Source organism: Pinus tabuliformis, chromosome J (genome assembly GCF_031772625.1).
Source record: "Pinus tabuliformis cultivar Carrire ecotype Pingquan chromosome J, CPIR1, whole genome shotgun sequence".
Taxonomy (NCBI): domain Eukaryota; kingdom Viridiplantae; phylum Streptophyta; class Pinopsida; order Pinales; family Pinaceae; genus Pinus; species Pinus tabuliformis.
In genome coordinates, this window is record NC_142295.1 from 382,804,996 (window position 1) to 382,819,502 (window position 14,507).

Below are 14,507 nucleotides of genomic sequence, written 5' to 3' on the forward strand. Positions count from 1 at the left end.
AATAAGCATCACGAACGTTGCATAGTAGGCACCCAATATTTTTCCAAAGACACAACCAACACGCCCACCAATATCTCCAATGCCAAATGTGTTGGAAATTGGGTAGCTCGGAAGGTATTTTTGAGTGGTGAAAACCCACCAAAAGTTGGTTGGGAAAAGTACCTAAGTGGTTGGGGTTTTGACCCAAAGTTGTGGGCTTGAGACCCAAGTTAATTAATTGTTTATTCTAATTTTTTGTTGAGTGGTAAAATAGGGGTTTCTTGATGGACAAGGAAAACCCCTAAGATCACTCCCACAAAAGTATAAATAAGAGGCCAAAGGAGAGTCCTAGACACACAAGTGGAGAAGGACTTTCACTTGTAGAGAGAGAGGGAGGCTAAAACACCTAGCTATAGATATTCCTTATAAGAGTTGCAATAGCAAGAAGAAAATCAGATATGAGTGCTGGAAGGTCAGATCTACAAGAAGAAAGTAATATTTGAGTGTTATATGGTCACATCAGCGAAAAGAAAGTCGGATTTGTGATTTGAATAAGCAGATCTAATAGATCGAGATTCTATAACAACATGAAGATAGAGGACGAAAGGAGTTTTTGTTTGTGTGATCTTGGAGGCAAAGGACATCTAAAAGAGAAGCAGACAAGAGGACTAAAAGGATTGAGGACGAAGGAATTCCTTCAACAGGTAATTCAAGACTTGTCTTTGTATTTTGTTGGGAAGATTGTAGATCTGATGGAATAGTTCTCAAGCCCTAATTGTATACTATGTATACTAGTTGTATCAGAGATCTGAAGGACCGTGGTCCCTAGTACGACATCCCTAATGATTTTTTATTAATGGACTAATAAAGGTCAATATTTCGGGTGATGCGAAGAGAAGTGAGAATGTGCGTTGTTATCGAGAATAACAATGATTGAAGAGAGCATGTGAATGTGGTCGGGAATAGAGAGACAAGGAAGAAAAGTGTGTTTTAAACCAATACAACCTATTAGAAGAGAAATCAAACCACACATGGGTGCTAAAAACATGAATCTGAACAAAAGGAGACAAAAATAATTCTGAGCCACACCAACTTGTGTGGAGTTTTGATTTTTACCTAAAAGGGAAAATAAGACATTGTTGAAGCCTTCTACTTGAGCTAGAGGATCAGGGAAATTTTGATTTATTTATTTGTACTAAGCATGAAAGGCACTGGGAAAAAGGAATCAATGAGGAACTATTGGATCTAAGAAGGGCTCCTTTTGTGTTGTGTAGGCCCATTGAAGAAATACCAAGAACAATAAATAGTCTTGGCTCAAGGGTTCAAAGACAATATGCTAATTTTTATGTGTGAAGGAGAGTGGCCTCAATGTCCATTGTCTTAATCTGAACCCTATTAATCCTTGAGTGAGCCTTCCACTTGACGCATCAGTTCTAGCTCTTAGGTGGTCAACTACAGAAAAACTATAGTGTACCCAAGCCTATAGTTGGGTGGAAAGTGGCTATCCCTTATTTAGTATTAGAAGACTTTAATGTTGGAAATGTAGCAAGAAAAGGCTTCATTTGACTAGTGCCTTAGTCAAATGGAAAAAATTCAATTTTTCACATCAACAGGATGAGTTGGATTGTAGTTAACAAGAGTGACATGGCCTTGTCTACTAGTTAAGCCAGTAAATTCGAGTTTGTAGGCTTGGAGTAGATTTGTGCATGTAGTGATTGCTAAAATTTAGTAATATAATTGAATTATTGTTAGTTGAACTCAGTTAATTGAGATCTAGTCATTATTTGAGTCAGTTGAAGGTCAGTTGAGTAGTGATGATTGTTGTTAAGTCACTGATCTCTCAATTAACTAGTCAATCAACTAAAAATATACCCAATCGTGCATGGAATTTGAATTTCCTAGTTGAGTGGATGGAAAAGGCATATTTGAATTTATAATTGTATACTGTTGAGTTTACAGAGTTTTTTCACTGAGCAGGTGATCAACTCCCCTTGGATTTGCATAAGGAAATAGGGAATTTCCCTATATTTTAGGAGTTTAATTCCTCCAGGATTACACAAGGAAATAGGGGGTTGGTTGAGGCTTGAATTGGCTAAGTTTTGGACAAAGAAGGTCAAGAAGAAGGAGAACAGTTTTACAGTGCAGGGTGTGCTTCAGAGTTGAAGCAAGACATTGTCATTGATTCTCTTTCTCATGTGAGTTAATGCAAAGCAGTGGAGGGGTTTTTCCCAGTAAGGTTCCCCTGTAAAATCATCGTGTTCCATGTTTTTTGATGCTTTAATGTTATTACATGTGTTTCTATCATGTATTTTTCTTTCCACATAATAGTAGAGGAAATTTATATCTCTTGATTTTAGTTCGATTTCATTAGCAGTAGTAAATTTCTTGCAATTTCTACATGGTATCATAGGTATTGAAAAATGCATAGAAACCAAGTTCATTATCAATCTCTTAGAGAAAATTCGAATACAAGATTTTTGGTGTGGGAATTTCTCCAGCGAAGGAGGGCAGTGCGAGTTTCCAGGAGGGAGTAGATATATTTCCCACATGGAGATTGAGACTCAAAGGGAGCAACCCTATGGAAGCTAGTACTTCAGGATCTGGGGATATTAAACTCATTATTGTAGTAGTCACATCAATAGTGCGGAAGAAACGATAGAGCATTAGTAGCAACAGTATGAGTAGATCATATTTCACTTTGTATGATGCTATACCTACAGGAGTGAGGTGGGGCAATGTAGATCCTTAGTCCCATAGTTGCAAAGATTGGGGCAGGGTCCATAGGAGAACAACAACAGTTGTAGTATACTATTCTCATGGATCATTACCCTTGTTACAGGGGCCCAAAATATTCAGTAGCAGAAGGATCAGTGTCAGCTGATGCAGTCAGATCATGAGCGATAGTTGCAGGCTAGTAGCATTTAGAGACTCAGGAGATAGTTGCAGCTCAGAGACATAGTTATTTTAGTATTTTGGATGCTTCTTACTTGTTGTTTTTTCAATAGAAACAACAATAGTGAGATCAGGTAGTGTTGTTTGCACTACAATACATTCCACTGGAGCAGGATAGGGATTATGCATAATCTTTTTATTGCTTCATTTGACTAGGGCCTTAGCCAAATGGAGAAAATTTGATTTTCCACATCAGAAAAATGACTTGGATTGTAGTTAGCTAGAGTGACATGACCTTGTCTACTAGTTAAGTTAGTAAATTCGAGTTTGTATGATTGCAGTAGAGTTATGCATGTAGTGATTGCTAAAATTTGACAATCTAATTGAGTTATTGTTAGTTGAATTCAGTTAACTGAGATCTAGTCATTAGTTGAGTCAGATGAAGGTTAGTTGAGTAGTTATGACTGTTGTTAACTCATTGATCTCTCTGTTAACTAATTAATCAGTTAAAAATAGACCCATTCATGCATGGAACTTGAACTACCTAGTTGGGTGGACGAAAGGGAATATTTTTATTTATAATTGTATGTCGTTGAGTGTACAGTGCTTTTGCACTAAGCAAGTGATCAATTCCCCTTGGATTTGTACAAGGAAATAGGAGGTTGGTTGAGGCTTGAATTGGTTAAATGTTGAACAAAGCAGGTCAGGAAGCAAGAGAACAATGTTACAGTGCAGGGTGTGCTTCAGAGTTGAAGCAAGACATTGTAATTGATTCTCTTTCTCATTTGAAATAATGTAAAACAGCGAAGGGGTTTTTCCTAGGTGGGTTCCCTTGTAAAATTGTTGTGTTCCTGTTGTAGCAGCTACAGCCACCCTCCAAAATTTTACCTTAGCCTGTTTTGGAGCCTCCCTACCAACCTTACACATCATCTTGCCTTGCTTCCTCAAGTCCTCAAGCTTCAGTGTCTTTCTTGCTCAAAGGCAGTCTGTCGATCACAGTTTGATCTTTTCCCTTCACAAGCTGCTCACCCGAACTTGGTCCAACTGCAGGCTTAGCAGCTTCCCAATGAAATTTGTGCATTTCTGGAGGGAAACTAGCCTTTCCCTCTAGGAATTGCACAATTCCCTTTGACAGCCTGCTGGACTCCAGGATTGCGCAATCCTGCCAGCCAACCCTCCTAGCAGGAATTGCACAATTTTTCCCATCAATGGGTAGTTCAACCCAGGATTTGCACAAATCTAGACAACAGTCAACTATTGGGCCCAGAAATTGTGCAATCCCCTTGCGAAGTCTGCCCAACTTACAGTCAAGAATACACCTTTTTCCCAAGCAATTGATCACTGGCATGCATGGACAATCCAGTTGACCAGTTCCACTCGGGAATGAGGAAACTTGACTTGCATGCATGCATGACTTGATATTCCTGGAACAACAAGAGGTAACATGCAAATGCATCCCATGATTCAGGGAGCTATTCTTAGCAACCGGGGGTTACATGCAAAGTTGTTTTAGAAGTTTCCCTCCAAGTGTCGCTTTTTCCTAGATGTGTGGCATGCGCTTCTTGAGACCAAACTTAGTTATTCAACACATCATAGCTCGTTCATTCACATCAATCTTGGAGCTTTGACATCCCATAGCACATCCAGGACTCTTCGACACATCCGACTCAACTATTCACGGGTAAGTGGCCTTAACTTGTCTTTTTCAGCATTTCTGTCACTTTTTGTGTATTCGCTTGTGTGAGTGTTGTTTGCTTGATTTCTTTGAATGCCTACTGTCATTTACATATATTCTAGCTTGTCCTAGCTCTGTTTCAATTTCTGTTGCTATCTCACTGCTGTCACATGCATGAAACTGTTTTGCACGGATGTTTGCCCAACCGGCGAACTGCCTCACCTACATGCATCTTGATCTATTTCTCAATCCTCCATTCATGTTTTGCATGCATTTTTTATCACTTCTGCTATCACTTAGTGTCGCCATGCATTTCATCGACTTACTTGCTTTCAGTTTCCCGTCGGTGAGTCAGGCCAACCTTGGCCCGGTCTCTGCCTTCACCAAGGCTGCATTGTGCAATTTGGATAAGGAAGGCTCACCTTCTCCTCCAGATTTGTGCATTCTGGCCTAGCACTAGCCTCTTGGACTGAATCACACATTTCTAGAGGTTAGTGGCTGCTTGGCCCAAAAATTTGCATAAATTTGTCCCTGGGCCAACAGTCTTTCCGAGCTAGAATCACGCATTCCGCAATCCCATCAACCAACTTTCCAACAGGATTGCGCATTTTGCAGTTCCAACAAGCAGTTAGCCTCCCAACAGCCTGGACTATGCCTTGTGCAGTCTTGGTAGTCGATCTCCTGACCTCCCAGCCGAAATTGTGCAGCCTTTGCGATCACTCACCCAGGTATGTTGCAGGTCAATTCTCATGTTCATTTTGGTTTTCGATTGACATATTTCTTACTATGAGTGTTTCCATGTCTCCAAGTATCACAGGTGTTCATCTGCCTCTCAGCAGTGCAGATACAATTGTTTACAAGAGAGAAGAGACAAAGACACCATTTAGAGCACACTTGGGGATGCTATCGATCAAGTGTCCATGGGATTACCTACTCACGAAGACATCAAGTTGTTCATGCACAAGGACATCAAGCAAGAACATCGTAGCGAGTAGCATCATGAATAGTAGCTGAAGGTAGCATACTGAATGTACTGAATGCAATGAATGCATTGAACGCAACGGATGCAAGAGGAAGGTTGTTGACAACATAGAGGCGAAGCAAAGTTGCAAGATCAAGCAGATCCACTGATAATGAAAGCAACTTTAGAGACTCAGACTATGAAGTGACGATGCGACATGAAGATCGCACAAAGGCAGAAGATGGAACAAAGAAGGAGTTGCATGTGCTGAAGCAGCAACTCAGGAAGAACATGAAGCTTCACAGATTGTCCAATGAGTTGCATCAAGAACAGGAACAACAGTGGGTGCAACATGCACTCATGGATGAAACTGTGCCAGTACAAGTAAAGGATCCATCCCAGCAGTGGACACAGAGAAAACATGGTGAATAGTATTGTTGACTGCATGCAAAGGATCCAGAAGCATGCATGTCGTTGAGCGCACGCATGCAATCTGACCCATTCAACACTCTCACCTAGGTGAAGACAAGAAACAAGTCCAACTGGGGCTGAACATGCACTTCGACAAGTTGATGCACATGACCACCAACACACACTTGAATATCAGCACAAACACTATGCATCAGCATGTTTCTGGTTCAACCGTACCCAAGAAGACCATGCACATGTTAGCAGAAGAGTTGGATGAAGGGGCCGAACCAATGCACCGGTTGCAACATAGGCAAGAGTTCGCTTCAACAATATGTCGCCATGAGGTTCATGCACACCATTATGGATGACTAAGCTTGGCATCAACTCACCAGCTTCACCATTACAAGCATGTCAAAGAGTTGGTCTCACCATAGCGGACCGAGTGTCAATGATGTCTTGCAAGGCTTGCTCAAGCCATGATGTCTCACATGAGTACATGTGCATTGTAATATTGATTCATGTCAACTATAAGTCGAGTGTCAACAGTTGGATGTAACAGTCATAGAGTAGGCGAAGAGTCATGAGGGTAGTTGAACTGTCACAAAGGGGAATGTCAAGGGTCAACCCACCCTTTGCTATAAATAACAGTTCAGCCAGTGTTGATCTTAGTAACAATGGATGGAAAAATGGAAGTGCTAAGAATAACATTCTATAAATAGCATTTCAGGATACCTTCCTATTTTAGTCAGTCCCTATACTAAAATAGTGAAGTAAAATTCGAATTTGATCTTAGCAGCAGTTTGTAAATTAATTAATCAATTCATCTTCAGTTAATTAGTTAATGAAAATCAAACTTGAAGTCTATGTGGGGATATGCAACAATTTCTCCATTAATTGATGAATTTATCTATTAGTTAAAGAGATAAGAGTGAGTTGTAATATTGAGTTGTAATTATTTGACTTAGTTAACTGAGTCAAGTCTAGTTAGATTAATTCAAACAATTGTTGAATTAATGTAAGTTCAGTTACTTAATGCTTGCATGCATGTAACTACTGCACTTCAAATAACTGAGTATTCTCTCATAAATAACTCATGCATGTCAATTCAGTCAAAGACCTAGTTTAGATCAAATGGAGGGACAATGTACTATCAGTTGCAAGAATATTCCATTGTGAATATTCCTTGCATGCAGAAGGAATTCTTTCCTTGAGGATTACGCAATTACTTCTTCAGGTTTAGTGAGTGTGATGAGGCCAGTTCACACATGTGACATCATTGGACCCCAAGAAAAATTGCGCAAGGAAATAGGAGGCTTGGAGGGCTTGAGGAGGACATATACTATGTCTATTCAGTCTGTGAGTGGTATTGTTTGATTACAGAGAGAGCATGATAGCTTGAGAGCTGATTCTTTTTGTAACTTGAACAAGATTTCCACTTGTATGATAATACAGAGTTGGGGTTTTAGGCTGATGCTTTCCCCGTGATATTTCTTCTGTGTTATGTGTGATTGATTTCTCATTCTCTGTTATATGTGCTCTCTTGATCTTGCTCAATTTGATTAAGCTTTCGCAAAGTGTTGTAGAAGTAGATCTTGTATTGTGTTTTAGTATATCCCATAATCTGTTGATCTACAATGGGAATTTCTACATGGTATCAGAGCAAAGGTGATCAAGGCGAAGAACAATATACAAGAAAGAGAAGTTCGAAGTTTGGTTCCTGAATATAGAAATCGAGTTCTTATCACATATCTATTTCACCTATGGCGTTCAGTGGTTTAAGACTCGAGTATGCCCTTAATGGTAGCTTGAATTATATAGCCTAGAAGGATTGCATGGAGGCAGTATTAGAGGATAACGGTCTAAAGGACTTCATTGATCAAGAAGTCCCCAAGCTAATTGATGCTACTCAACTGGCAGAATGGAAGAAATGTGTGGCTAGAGTAAGGAGAATCCTCCTGGAGGGAGTTCGAGACCACATTGTCTTAAGCCTCCATGGGAAGGAGACACCATTTTCTATGTGGAAAAAATTGAAGGATTTATATAAGAACAGAAACGATCAAAGGAAGCCGGCGTTGAAAGACAAGCTTCGTAAGATCAAGTGTGAAAAGGGTGACACGATCTCTACATATCTGAAAAAGCTCACCACCTGCAGGGATGAGCTTGGAAGTTTAGGGATCACGACCGTTGATGATGACATGGTGAGTCTTGCACTCCTCGGTCTCCTTAAGAGCTAGCATAGCTACCAAGACTCGATTAATGGGAGAGAAAAATTGCCAGATTGGAAACGACTTTGGTCGGATCTGATGCAGGAGGAAATAAGAAGAAGCACCAGAGATGGATCCTCATCGAAGCAAGATGATGAGGAAAATCTAGCCTTAGCGAGTAAGGCGAGGAAAGGGAAAGGGAAGGCGTCCCATCCCAAATCCGGTTCTCCCCATGGTGGGAAAAATATTGACAAATCAAAAGTGCGATGCTTTCATTGTCATGAAGTGGGCCAGTATGCTACAAATTGTCCACAGAAGAAATCCAAGAAGGGTTCCTCAAAGGGATCTGATGGTGAGGCACTGGTCTCATAGTTTGAGCTGGATTTCTCGCTTATCGCATGCATGGTTTCATCCATGGTAGGATGTGTGTGGTACTTAGACAATGGAGCTTCATTCCACATGTCAGGTGACAAGAATCTTTTCAGTACCTTGGAGGAGAAGGATCTCCAGATGCAGATCAAGATGAGCGATGATGGAAAGTACCGTGTTTCAAGTGAAGGTATGGTTGTGTTTCAGAGGGAGCATGGAGCTCCCCTCACCCTGACTGATGTAAAGTATGTACCAGTTCTGAAGAAGAATCTTGTGTATATTGCTATGCTAGAAGATAAAGGCTATGATGTAGCATTTAGTCAAGGACAGGTATTCTTGAGGCATATCGGTATTGGACAGACAAAGCGAATATGGATTCGAGTCAAGAATCTCTACAAGCTGTAGGTAGATGACTGTGCTGCCTTGAGTTCCAAAGCTGAGATGGTGCAGAGCCAAGATGTTGGCGAGCTATGGTATAGAAGACTAGGCCACTTGCACCATGGAGCCCGAAAGATCATGCAGCAGATTTCTACCAGATTACCCAAGGGAAAACTTTAGCAGACGATTACATGCGAAGGTTTTACCTTGGGTAATTATGTGAAATCTTCCTTTCCAGATCGAGACAGTAGAGCTGGAGCAATCCTGGAGCGAGTTCACTCAGATGTTTGTGGGCCCTTCTCTACAGCCTCCACCGCTAAACAAAGGTACTATGTTATTTTTATTGATGATTTTTCTCGTAGATGCTGGATCTACTTTATGAGAAAGAAGGATCAGACTTTCTTGAGGTTTTTTGAGTTTAAAGCCGTGGCAGAGAAAGTGTTGGGTCCCTACAATACTAGTGATTACCCCATTACTATTGTAGTTATACCCCTTATTTATATTTTTGTGCCCCTATTACCCCCATATTGTTATTTCTGTGCCCCATAGAATCCCTCTATTGTTATTTTTGTGGCTTTATATTATTATTGTTAGGTCGGCTGGATTATATTGTGACTCCTTAGACTCCTATATATAGAAAGGAGGTTTTTTCATTTGTATCATCCAATAATTGTTCATTTATGTAATGTAAAGGAGGTTGCCCCCTCGAAGAGGCTGAATTCTAAGGCGTTGATCTATCTTTTCTATCTTTTCTTGAGCTGGTTTCATAACATTTGGTATCAGAGCTTTGGATTCTAGGGTTTCGCTGCTCCAAACAGGTCATCGTGGAATGTTCGCTATAAATTTTTTTATGTGACGTTTCAGAAGTCGCAAACAAAACCCATTTGAGAATAAATCGTGTTGAATCTTGGGTCCGAATTGCAGAGCTTTTCGCGTGATATTTGCGGAGATATGATCTAAGGAAGTTGGTCTTTTTGCAGATTCCTAAATTACATTCAAAACAGGTGACCCAGGGAAAATCGTCATAACTTTCTCTCTGGGAATCAGATTGAAATTTCGTAAGAAGGTACAGAAAGAGGACGGACTCTAGTTTCGTGTATATCCTTTTCAGAACCAAAGATCAAAAATTGTACACGTGGCACTTCATACAAGTTCGCTCTTCTGGAAAGGTCTATAATCAGGTCATCTTGGGAGATTGTGCATAACTCTTTCTTGGAGAATCCAATTTGTATTAGACTGATGGCATTGGAAAGAGGACACAGAGAGCTACTACAGGTCTCAAATTCAGAACTAGATTATTGGAAAGTACAGAGATACATCAGAGGCAATATCAAGCTCCTACAAAGTGAAAAAAGGTGTGTAGATTTTTTTTTAATTTTTGCTTAAGCTTGGTTTGAAAATTTATTTTGAAGGAATTCAAAGGGCATAATAGAGAATTATTATCGGTAACTGATGCCCTGAGGAAAGAAAATGCAAACACCTAGTAAGGAACCTGAAAGCTCTAGCATGACTCATGAAGAAGAGGAAGAAATGCTACATGATATATCAAAATTACAAGAACAAGTGCAACAAATGTCACGCTCACAAAAGTTAACAGAAGCTAAGATAAATGGCGTGGAAGCTAAGATGAATGGCATGGAAGCTAAGATGGATAATTTGAAGATAGATTTGAACACAAATTTGAAGACAGGAATGGCAAATTTGAAGACAGATTTGACAAATTTTCTACAAGAAATACTTACTAATGGTGAAAAGGTAGTAAAGGAAACTCATGATGAGAACAAAAGAAATGTTAATCATGATTCCATAGACGCTAATGTTGGATCGAAGAATCACCATATTCCAAAAATCGATATGAGGAAGTTTGATGGCAAGGATCCTGCCACATGGATATTACAGATGGAGCAATTCTTCGATCTCAATAATGTGCAAAACGCACAAAAGGTACGTATGGCAATTGTATATTTGGAACCAAATCAGTTTGTATGGTATCAATGGCTTTGTTCTCGTAAAAAATTTATCACTTGGGCAATTTTTACGGAAGAATTGATAGCACATTATGAGGATACAAAAAGCAACACTTTTTTTAGCCAATTGATAAGTCTCAAACAAAAGGGTTCAATAATGGAGCACATTGAGGAGTTCCAAAAATTGAACATAAGGGTAAAAGATATTCCAGAGGAGCATAGGATTGATGTGTTCATAGGGTCTTTAAAGGATAATATCCAACATGATGTTCGCCTTTGGGAACCTGATTCATTAGAGAAGGCATTCAGGTTAGCAAGAAAATGGAAAGCAAAATTATGGCAACTAGGAAGCATACCATTCACAACTATAAAGACGGAAGTGTTGTTGCCCCTAGTCTTCCACAACCTACAAGGTTGACACCACAACAATTGGAAGAAAAAAGAGCAAAAGGGCTTTGTTACAGTTGTGATAGCAAATACACAAAAGGTCATAAGTGTGCTGAGAAGAAATTATTCTACATAGATTGTGAAGAGGAAGAAGAAAAGGAGCAAGAAAGGTCAAAAGAAGAGGATATACTCCAGGAACAAAGCCTAGATGAAGAAAAAATAAATCCGACCATATCTTGTAATGCATTGGCGGGAATTACCACTCCTCAAACCATCAAGATAGAAGGACAAATCAAGAAGAAAAAGGTAATAGTGTTGATTGATTCAGGAAGCACCCACAATTTTATTCATTGTAGGGTAGCAAAAGAATTGAATTGCTTCCTATATCCAGCACCAGAGTGTCAAGTGATGATTGCAAATGGAGGAACAATAAATTGCTCTGGAAAGTGCCATAATATCAAGCTATCCATGGGAGAATATGTATTGACTAGCCCAATGCTTTCCATTCCAATGGGAGGTGCTGATGTTGTACTAGGAGTCCAATGGCTACAATCCTTGGGTACAATAGCTTTTAATTTTCAAGAACTTTTCATCAAATTTTCTACGGAAGGAAAGGAAGTTGAATTAAGGGGTATTGCAGGGAAACCAGGAAAGATAATCAGCTCTAATGGCATGACAAAGCTTCTAAAAAAGGAGCAAAGAGGTGTAATTGCACAATTATGTTCGCTAGATGTTTCCACATTGGAATCATCTATTTCTCCAGATCTCCAAAAAGTCCTGGACAATCATTCCAAGGTATTTGAGACTCCCAAAGGTCTCCCACCTATGCGTGATCATGATCATGCTATTCATCTGATTCCAGGAAGTGTTCCTCCAAACATCAGGCCGTACAGATATCCCTATGTCCAAAAAAGTGAAATTGAACGTATGGTTGCAGAAATGCTAGAGGCTGGTATAATTCAACCGAGTCAAAGTTCTTTCTCATCTCCAGTAGTATTGGTGCACAAGAAGGATGGATCATGGCGCATGTGTCCGGATTATAGGGAGCTCAACAAGCTCACTATTAAAGATAAGTTCCCCATTCCTGTCATTGATGAATTACTGGATGAATTGCATGGATCAATTTACTTCACCAAGTTGGATCTTCGTTCGGGATATCATCAAATCAGAATGAAGATTGAAGACATTCCGAAAATGACATTTAGAACTCATGAGGGTCATTATGAATTTTTGTCATGCCTTTTGGCCTTACCAATGCACCTTCAACATTTCAAGGTTTGATGAATTCAATTTTCAAACCATTCCTTAGAAAATTTGTGTTAGTATTTTTTGATGATATACTAATCTACAACAAGTCTTGGAAGGATCATGTTGAACATGTTGACAGGGTGCTACAACTATTGGAGGAGAAACAATTATATGCAAAAAGATCCAAATGTTTCTTTGGAGTCCAGGAGGTGGAATATTTGGGTCATATTGTATCTCATGAAGGAGTTAAGGTAGACCCTAGCAAAATTAAAGCCATTAAGGAATGGAAAATCCCCACATCCATAAAGCATCTGCGAGGATTTCTTGGGTTGACAGGGTATTATCGCAAGTTTGTTAAGAATTATGGGAGAATAGCAGCACCTCTAACAACATTATTGAAGAAAGATTCATTTTCATGGACTCCGAAAGCAACAAAGGCCTTTGAACATCTTAAAGAGGCAATGTGCCAAGCACCGGTCTTAGCTACACCGGACTTCACAAAAACCTTTATTGTGGAATGTGATGCTTCAGGAAATGGAATTGGTGCTGTTCTAATGCAAGATGAAAGACCCATTGCTTTTGAAAGTCGTCCAATCAAGGGAAAGTTTTTAAGCAAAGCTATTTATGAGAAGGAAATGTTGGCAATACTCCATGCACTTAAGAAATGGCGACCCTACCTAATGGGAAGACACTTCAAGGTAAAAACGGATCATGATAGCCTTAAATACTTTTTAGAACAAAGATTATCCTCTGAAGAGCAACAAAAGTGGGTCACAAAGATGTTGGGTTATGACTTTGAAATCATCTACAAAAAAGGGAAGCAAAATGTGGTGGCAGATGCACTCTCAAGAAAGGATGAGGATGTGGAAGCATTGTTGTGTGCCATTTCTATTATCCAACCAGATTGGATAAACGAAGCAAGGGAGGAATGGAAGAATGACGAAGAAGTGTGGGCACTTATTCGAAAGCTACAACAAGATTCCAGTACTTCTGATACATTTAGCTGGCAAATGATTCGTTATGGTACAAAGATCGCTTATACCTCTGTAAGAATTCCCAGCTAAAACAAAAGATTCTTATGGAATTGCACACTTCTCCCTTAGGAGGGCACTCAGGATTTTTAAAAACTTACCACAGGGTTAAGAAGGAATTTTTTTGGGATGGCCTTAAATCAGATATTCAAAAGTTTGTGGCGGAATGTTTGGTTTGCCAACAAAATAAAGTTGAAACAATTAAGACACCGGGTCTATTACAACCTTTATCCATTCCAAGCCAACGTTGGGAGGAGGTTTCAATGGATTTTATCACAGGTTTACCCAAGTCTGAGGGAAAGAGTGTCATCATGGTGGTAGTTGACAGACTTACCAAGTATGCACACTTTTGTGCATTATCACATCCATTTAAAGCCAGTACAGTTTCTACTGCATTTATGGAAACAGTTCAAAAGCTACATGGAAACCCAAAGATTATTGTAAGTGACAGAGATCCCATTTTCACTGGAAATTTTTGGACAGAATTATTTTCTTGTCTTGGTACTCAGTTAGCTCATAGCTCATCTTATCATCCTCAATCTGATGGGAAAACTGAGATAGTAAACAAATGTTTGGAAGGATATCTTCGTTGCTTTGTATCTGATAAACAGACACAATGGGTCAAATGGTTGCCTCTGGCTGAATGGTGGTATAACACTTCCTTCCATACAACAACAAAAATGACCCCATTTATGGCACTTTATGGGTATCAACCACCATCCATCACATCATATTTAAGAGAAAATTCTAAGGTTCAGGCAGTGGAACATCACATCGAACATCAACAACAAGTCCTCCAACTCTTAAAGGATAACCTCGTGTTGGCACAAAATAGAATGAAACAACAGGCAGATCAACATCGCAGTGAAAGAAGTTTTGATGTAGGTGATTGGGTATTCCTACGGCTACAACCATATAAGCAAATGTCCCTAAAGCAAGCTAAGAAGGATAATAAATTATCACCAAAGTATTATGGTCCGTACAAGGTGTTGCAAAAGATTGGTA